This window comes from Acipenser ruthenus, chromosome 8 (assembly GCF_902713425.1).
Source record: "Acipenser ruthenus chromosome 8, fAciRut3.2 maternal haplotype, whole genome shotgun sequence".
NCBI lineage: Eukaryota > Metazoa > Chordata > Actinopteri > Acipenseriformes > Acipenseridae > Acipenser > Acipenser ruthenus.
Genome location: NC_081196.1, coordinates 42,958,238 through 42,967,028, shown reverse-complemented (window position 1 = coordinate 42,967,028; position 8,791 = coordinate 42,958,238).

Sequence of the window (8,791 nt, the reverse complement as noted above, 5' to 3'; positions counted from 1 at the left end):
AAGAAGTGAAAACTAAAATATCTAATGAAACAAGAGTCTTCATTGTAGTAGGAATTGGGGCTCATGTCAGGAAAAATAAATACAATGTCCTTGTGTGGCTTGCGGCTAAAGGGAAAACATTTTGCCTGACATCTGTTTGTCTTTACAAGAGATTTTCTAGCCTGGCCATTTTCTGTTCTTTGGGCCCGACAGGAGGATATACAATACACAGTGTTGACCGAAGGAGGATATTATCATCATCAAGATACGTCTAAATCTTCTATTTTATTATGCCAGGTAGGTGTTTCTTTTATTTGGGCAGCAGTGTGGAGTAGTGGTTAGGGCTCTGGACTCTTGACCGGAGGGTCGTGGGTTCAATTCCTGGTAGGGGACACTGCTGCTGTACCGTTGAGCAAGGTACTTTACCTAGATTGCTCCAGTAAAAACCCAACTGTATAAATGGTGTAATTGTATGTAAAAAATAATGTGATATCTTGTAACAATTGTAAGTCGTCCTGGATAAGGGCGTCTGCTAAGAAATAAATAATAATAATAATAATTTGTTTTACTTCTCAAGCATGGAAATACAAACCGTGAACGGGGACTTTACTTATAGTCTACACCACGTTGGCTAGAGGGAAACTGTGTAACTGATTTGAAAAGCATAGCTTTGGATAGCTTGTGTGGTGCTCTGCATAGAGCACACACATGGTGTTTGTGTTGCTGGACACGTGTTTCTTAGCGGAAGTTGTTTAGGCATGTGCGAGCAAGCGCAGTGCACTGCATACCACTTTTTACCATGTACCTGAAAATAACACAACACCGGTAAGTAATTTAAATCCTTAACTTGCCTTTAATTATAGTTTGAATGTACAGTATTATCTCAGTCATGGACAGCAGGATAACATACACATCATTTTGTCAGACTTGTTACAATGTGCTATAGTGCCAGGGAACAAAAAAAATTGTATTTCAAGAATGCATTGAAGAATGAAATACTGCCAATCACAACTGGGGCTATGTGCCACAGCATGCTAATTCACCAGAATCAAGCTTGGGTTACAAGTGAAATGAGTTTGGTGATCTCAGCATTGCCCACATCACAAAACCACACCATTTGGCACAATTATCTGTGCCTTCTTGATAAAAGCCCTTACTGTCATGGGGTGACTGTACAGCTATGGCCAAATGTTTTACATCACCCTATAGAATTAATTCATTTAGCTTCAAGTCAAGTGAAAGCTGCTGAATAATGTTATGTTAGTATTCAATTGCCTAATGCTTTGTCGTTTTCCATATACTTAACAAAAAACTGACAATTGAAAAATGTGACTTTTTGAAATCTAACATGAACTACTGTAGTACTATTATGGCTCTCGGTAGACTCTTGCGAAATGATTTAGTAATTTCTTTGATTACATGATGTTCATATTGTTTTTTTTAATTATGCCTCAGTCCTAAAATTCTAAGTGATGCAAAACTTTTGGCTATAGCTATAGTCATGGTCCATCAAATTTACTCTGCAAGCAAGCTTAGGCATTCCACAAAAGGGCCAGGTTTGTATATACAACCAGTTATTACACTTTTGAACCTACTCTCACTTGCTCAACCTACTGTACATGTGCACTGTCAATTCATACATATTAAGAATGAGTGTGTAAGAACCTGGATGGGACACAAACACGTGTCACTCCTGAGATCCGGAGTTTAAAACCCTGAATAAATATGCCAATTGCATTTTCCATGAGTCCATTCCTTAAGAACACCATCAGCATAAATGTAAACAGTTTAAGGCATTGGCATGTCGACAGCCACTGTGGAATATCTATTGCAAATTTCAGTGTGTATGTATATATGTGTGTAATTATTATATATATATATATATATATATATATATATATATATATATATATATATATATATATATATATATATATATATATATATATATATATATATATGCTTTCAAGCCACCTGTCAACAAGTGGAGAAAACATTTTTTTGATTTTGTGGGGCTTTTAAGTTGAATAATTTCAAAGAGGAACAAACGAAGGCCTTAACTGCAGGTATTACATCGGTTGGGAGCCACTCAGATATGAATATTTATTTTATTGTGCATACATTGCAGGAAAATCAGCTTGATTGGACTGTAAGTAGCTTAGTCAAGTAGACCTGTGATTTCTTCAGGGGTTGACAGTTATGCAGAGACCATGACTATGAATATGAATTGACCTCTTTCACTCTCCTTCAGGTTCTGTATAGCAGTTTAGTTTAACTTTTGGTACAGGACAGAGCAGCTGTTTCCTCCACGTTAGTTTTGTGTAGTTCTTTTTTGTATTTTATGTTACTAGTTTTAGGTTTGATTTTTAAATGAATGTTGTATTTAAATTGACAAGATAAGTCCCAGCCTGGTTGAGGACTGTTTAATTGATCTACATTGCATTCCTGGTGTCGTGAGGTGTGTACAGAGTGCTGCTACCTGTAGGGGAACAGGAGCTTTTCAGTGTACCATCCTCTGTACAATAGAGGGTTTGGTGGTGATTGGCTGATCATGTAGGCAAAAAGCTTAATCAATGAAATGGCACCATTCAGGTAAGGGGGAACTGGTGGTGCTGTGCTTGGCTGCCTAGGGCCATCCCGGCTACAAGTGCTTGTGTGTCCCCTCGGGATATCAGGACCCTAGCCATTGGGGTGGGTAGTGATTGGTGCTTTTTCTTCAGTGTACTAATTTACAAGAGACTGCTACTATGTACTTCTAGTGACTGTTGCTACCTATTTTAAATACTATGTGGTGTTAATGATTATTGATATCTATTGAAATTCTATTAATGAATAGATATCTGTTGAAATATTATTTGTTAATTTGTTGAAACCCGTTGAAGTATTTAAGGCTGCTAATCATGACCTGTTCATATATCCGCCTTTCTGTGTATAATTGCTGAGAAACATTGGCTGTTAGAACTGGCTTACTTTTTTAAAGTAGGATGGTACTGTGACAACAATAAATTGTTTCATTTTAAACAAACCTTTGGGTGTGGTAAACTCCTTTCTATGTGTGTGGTGAGTGTCCATCTGCTTTTCCAAATAAAATAACCTTTGAGCGATTAAGTACTTTATTCTGGTTTGCCTTTATAGTTGGGGTGGAAATTAATTAAAACATTCTAGGGGACCTTTCACCTCTATATAAAAACTAGAGTGGCATAGTCGGGACTGCAATTATTACCTGCCATTAACTGTAAAAGTATTGATGAAATAAGTCAACTAATACAATAGGTAGTATGTGTGTTATCTTTTGGTAGCAGGGCAGGCTCCTCCGTGCTTTGCCTCACGCCAGCCCCTTTGTTACATAGGCATTCAATACATGCATTAATTAAATTAGCAAAGTGCTCCCCCAGTGCTTTCTTCCACAGCAACATGTAATTATCTAAAACATGCTATATTAAAAACCAGAGCAATACATCAATAGCTGTCATCTTTCAATACGCCTTGCAGATATTGTAAACATAATGGAGTTCACTCGAAAAATGCAATGTGAACACAAACGTACTCGGTCCTGAAAGGGAAAGACCAAAAAACACACTTTAGTTTGCATCCAAATGAACTCTGTCCCTTTGCTCGCAGATAAGTGAGAACATCAAGCACACTGATACATTGTTTCAAATGAAACGAACCAGACCGAGTCTGTTTGAAACGGACCCAGTGTGAATGCAGCTTTAATTTCACATCTCTAGTAGTAATAGTACCTTAATCATCAGTATAATTTCCATAATTCCATGCATATTACTGTTCTCTAGGTAGGCAGTAGGAACAGTTTTGTGTAGTAAGCCATTTCAGAACTGATACAAGTGCTACTAGAGGGAGTATGAAATGGAAACACGAGAAGATCTAGTCATATTTCAATGATCAAGAGACAAATGCATTTCAACTGTTATTGTTGGCTGACAGAAAACAAACAATGTTGGTCTCATGCTTTCGTTTTAATTCACATAACTTTTTATCAGCACCTCTAGTAGCACTTGTATCAGTTCTGAAACCGCTTACTACACAAACTGTTCCTACAGCCTACCATCCAGAATGAGTATACTAGTCCTGAATGCAGTGCATACTGGAGAAGTCCTTTAATTTGTCAATCTGGGGTGAATTACTCAATCATTCCCCAAGAAGAAAATATCTTCCAGCAGTTTGCCAGGGATTGCTAATATGATTCCATTCATGTTCTAAGAGTTTCAGGTTCAGGCTCTGTGGAGGACAGGAGATTCAGTGAAATTATTTGTTAAGGTGGCAAGCTTGTGCTCAACAATTTATAATAAAGAAACAAAGTGTTCATTCTTTTGCCTCTTGTGGAAGACTGACTGTCTGCTTTAATTACTCCATTACCCCCTGCTCTAACAGATAGCTTTTAGCTTGGAAGGTGACCTCGTCAGTTGCCATGGTGCTGGTTACACTCGCCAGACTGACTCTTTATTTAGGGCCTTGCACATTCTCCTCCAGAGGTTTGGGTTTGAATCTGCCTCTGGTCACAAGTAAAATGATTTTGGTGGTCAGCTTTTCTCCCAGTGAACATGAGTTCACATTACAAAAAAATTACACAATTCAGAACAACCAGGCACACAATGTTCTGTTTTATGAGAGGCCCAGGACTGAATGGCACTTTCATGTCAAGGTTGAGAATACTCAGAGCTGTTAAAGGAAGCTCTCCTTTTTCATGGGCACTACTGTAAATTCACAAGCATCACATTTGGGGGAAAAAAGCAGGTTTTTGTGACTTGGTAAATTTAAATTCCACATTACACCGAAACCCTAGAAAGTCATCAGAAAAATATACTTTGTGTTACCTGCTTGGGCAAGATTAGAACTCAGATTTTCAGATTGCTTGACTTTTTTTTTTTTTTATTCTATCAGAACAAATTTTGCTAGAGGAAATTACCCAGTGTCAAAAGGCAGATATGTGAAAGACCTTGTATGTTAAGTAGATAAATGAGCTGTGTCATCTAATCACTGAAGATGGTTTCAGGGTTGGTGTTTTGCAACCTGCCTAGATATATGATCTTTGCAGTTATTTTGCTGAGAGTAAATCTGCGTTGAAGATAAAGCAGTGGAATGTGGTGTGTTTGAGTAGAATTGCACTACATTTCATTGCCTGCTTTCTCTCTCCTCTATATATCTTCAGGGTGGTCCTCAGGTGCGTGTTTGAGGTTACTGAGGTGGAAGAGAAAGACAGCAGAGACGCTGCACGCTTGGCCTTGATGAAGCATCCAGAACTTGGGATAACCTTCACCAAACTTCATTGCTGGGCGCTAATCAAGTACACCAAATGTGTCTTTCTGGATGCCGACACCCTGGTGAGTGGACTGAATTTGTTAAATATCAACGACAATATCAGCAACATACATCCCCCACCACAGCTGTAAATTCAAAACCAGAGCTATCAGTAATCAGTATGATGGAAACGTTGATGACCATGACATATCAACAGTATTACAGAATAGTATAGAATAAGAATTAGCAAATACATGTACAGCCACAATTTATAATCCAGATATGTGACATACACATGGATGCATACACGGACATCTCCCTATATTCTCCACAATCTAATATTCTCAGTATGCTAAATAATGTAAATACCAGTATGCACACTTACATTTTTCCAATTATATGGAGAACCACACATCCAATTATCATGCTACTTAGCATTAACATTATTTAGCATGAGTTATTGAGAGTTTCTGGGGTTCATATTCAGATCAGATTCTGGGGTTATATGAACAGGTCTGTCTCTCCGTACATCTGTCCGTCTGTCACACACAGGTTATTGGCATGATCTGATTCTAGGGATATAGGGGGCGGGGGGGTCTGTTTGTCTGTATGTCACACTTACATTTTTGCATATATCTGGAAAACCAGTTATCAAATTGTGAACATGTCATTGCTTATTCTATAGTTATGCACTATGTCCCATATTTTTTTATTTTATGCCCTGATTGATGAAGACAGGACAGTTCAGCTTGACACATACAAATAGCTTTCACATGATTTTGAATCTTTTTTGTGTTTTGCTGTTTTGGTTTCATAGTCAGCCTTATATTATTGTAGTTATAGATATGTCTTAAAATATGGTTATATAAATAGGGTTTAGTCCCTACTCGGGCCCACTTGTGAATGTCCAAATATTAAGATAGACTTGAGTCAGAAAGAGCTAAAGATAATTTTAAAGTAAACATTTCACATAGTCATGGAGCCAATTTTCAACTTGGTTACACAGGTAAATAGCATTTACCTGGAAAACAGTGTTTCCGAGTCCAGAAAATGATGATCAGTAGACTTCTTTTCATCCTATTTACATTGCTAGATAAAATGTCCAAACAAGCCACAAATTAGCAGCCTGTCTGCATATGACATGCCTTTTAAACCAGGAATAATTCTGTTTGCTCTTTGTACTCTTTCGAGAGCAGCAATATCCTTTCCTTGGGCACAGCACATGGAAACAGCCTCTAGTGCAGGGGTGGGCAATCCTGGTCCTGGAGGGCCGGTGTCCCTCCTGGCTTTTGTTACTACTGTGCCCTAAATTACTTAATTGAACCAATTATTGCAGATTATTGGTCTAATTAAGTCATTTAAGGCACAGTTGGAACAAAAGCCAGGAGGGACGTCGGCCCTCCAGGACCAGGATTGCCCACCCCTGCTCTAGTGGCTCATTTGACCTCAAAGCCTAGTAGTTAAGTCAACACCAAATTAGACAGGGTTTACTTCATTTCTTATTTTCTTAATTTGTTATACATTTAATAAACTAAATGTTGCCTGTCATAAAACCACAATATCCATTGTATAATACATCCATTATACTGTATTATCTTCTAAATCATTTACACCAGTGGAACTCAATTCTTGGCCTCGAGATCCGTCCAGGTTTTTACTCCAAGCAGGTTCTAAAATAGTCAACTGAAGCTGCTAAGAGGCAATTAACTAATTTAGGACCTGCTTGGAATAAAGACTTAGACTGGAATGGATCTTGAGGGCCAGAATTGAGTACCACTGATTTTATATAGCCAGTGAAAAAAAAAAAAAACAAACATAAATGACTAATTTATTGAAATATATTATGCATAACTTAAGCACTCAGTCATAAACTGTTAATAAAACTAAATAACCTTTTTGGGCAATAGCAAAAATGTATAGCTGCTAAGAACATAAAGTTTACAAACGAGAGGAGGCCATTCAGCCCTTCTTGCTCGTTTGGTTCTTAGTAGCTTATTGATCCCAGAATCTCATCAAGCAGCTTCTTGAATGATCTCAGGGTGTCAGCTTCAACAACATTATTGGGGAGTAGGTTCCAGACCCTCACAATTCTCTTTGTAAAAAAGTGCCTCCTATTTTCTGTTCTGAATGCCCCTTTATCTAATCTCCATTTGTGACCCCTGGTCCTTGTTTCTTTTTTCAGGTCGAAAAAGTCCCTTGAGTCGACATTGTCAATACCTTTTAGAATTCTGAATGCTTGAATCAGATCGCTGCGTAGTCTTCTTTGTTCAAGACTGAATAGATTAAATTCTTTGAGCCTGTCTGCATATGACATGCCTTTTTAAACCCAGAATAATTCTGGTTGCTCTTCTTTGCACGCTTTCGAGAGCAGCAATATCCTTTTTGTAGCGAGGTGACCAGAACTGAACACAATATTCTAGATGAAGTCTTACTAATGCATTGTAAAGTTTTAACATTACTTCCCTTGATTTAAAGTCAACATAAACTCCTAGGTCTTTCTTTTTCATAGATTCTTTCTTCAATTTCAGTATCTCCAATGTGATATTTATAATGCACATTTTTATTGCCTGTGTGCAGTACCTTACACTTTTCTCTATTAAATGTCATACCTTCAGAGCTACAGCGTCAGAGGACCACGCAGCTCTGGGCTGCTTACATGCTCCTAATATAATGTCTGAGTTGTTTGTTTCTGGCTTGCTTATTGGGTGTGCTCCTTTCTAAAATAAAACCTGTGTTGATTTAACTTTTTTTTTAAATTTGGAATCGCCAATTGTTTTCTTTACCCCAATTTGAAATCCCCAATTCTTAAGCCTGGCTCACCACTGCAACCCCCGCGCTGACTTGGGAGAGACGAAGACGTGTATACGCGTCCTTTGAAACGTGTACCATCAGCCGTGCACTTCTTTTCATTCTGCAGGCCGCCATGCAGCTACCTTCAGAGCTACAGCGTTAGAGGACCACGCAGCTCTGGGCTGCTTACACACAGGCCCACAGGCCCACAGGCGCCTGACCAGTCTAGAGGGATCGCTGGTGCGCGGTGAGCTGAGGACACCCTGGCCGACCTAAGCCCTCTCCACCCTGGGTGGCGCTTGGCCAATTGTGCGCCGCCCCCGAGAACTCCCGTCCACGGCTGGCAGTGGAATAGCCTGGACCCGAACCGGCAATCTCCAGGCTATAGGGGGCATGCTGCACTCCACACAGAGTGCCTTTATTGGATGCCCCACTCGGGAGCCCCCATTAATAAAAATTGAGTACAGAGCTTTTAGAATCTAGGTGTGTGTTGTTGTTTTTTTTTTTTTTTAAATATACACATAGCATGCTCCATGTTCATTGTCTGAAACACCATCAGGCAAATTATTTTGCAACTTCATAAGATCTAAATCAAAATTAATAACATTTCCCTTTTCTGGACTATTACCACTCTCAGAACCTGAGCTGTTGATCAGATAAACACTAAAATAATAAAAAAAGTGGTTATGTAAATGACAGATACAATTTCTGGTGAAATATTCCTGTCTGTTACCATGGGTATTGATCTAAACATCCACATATA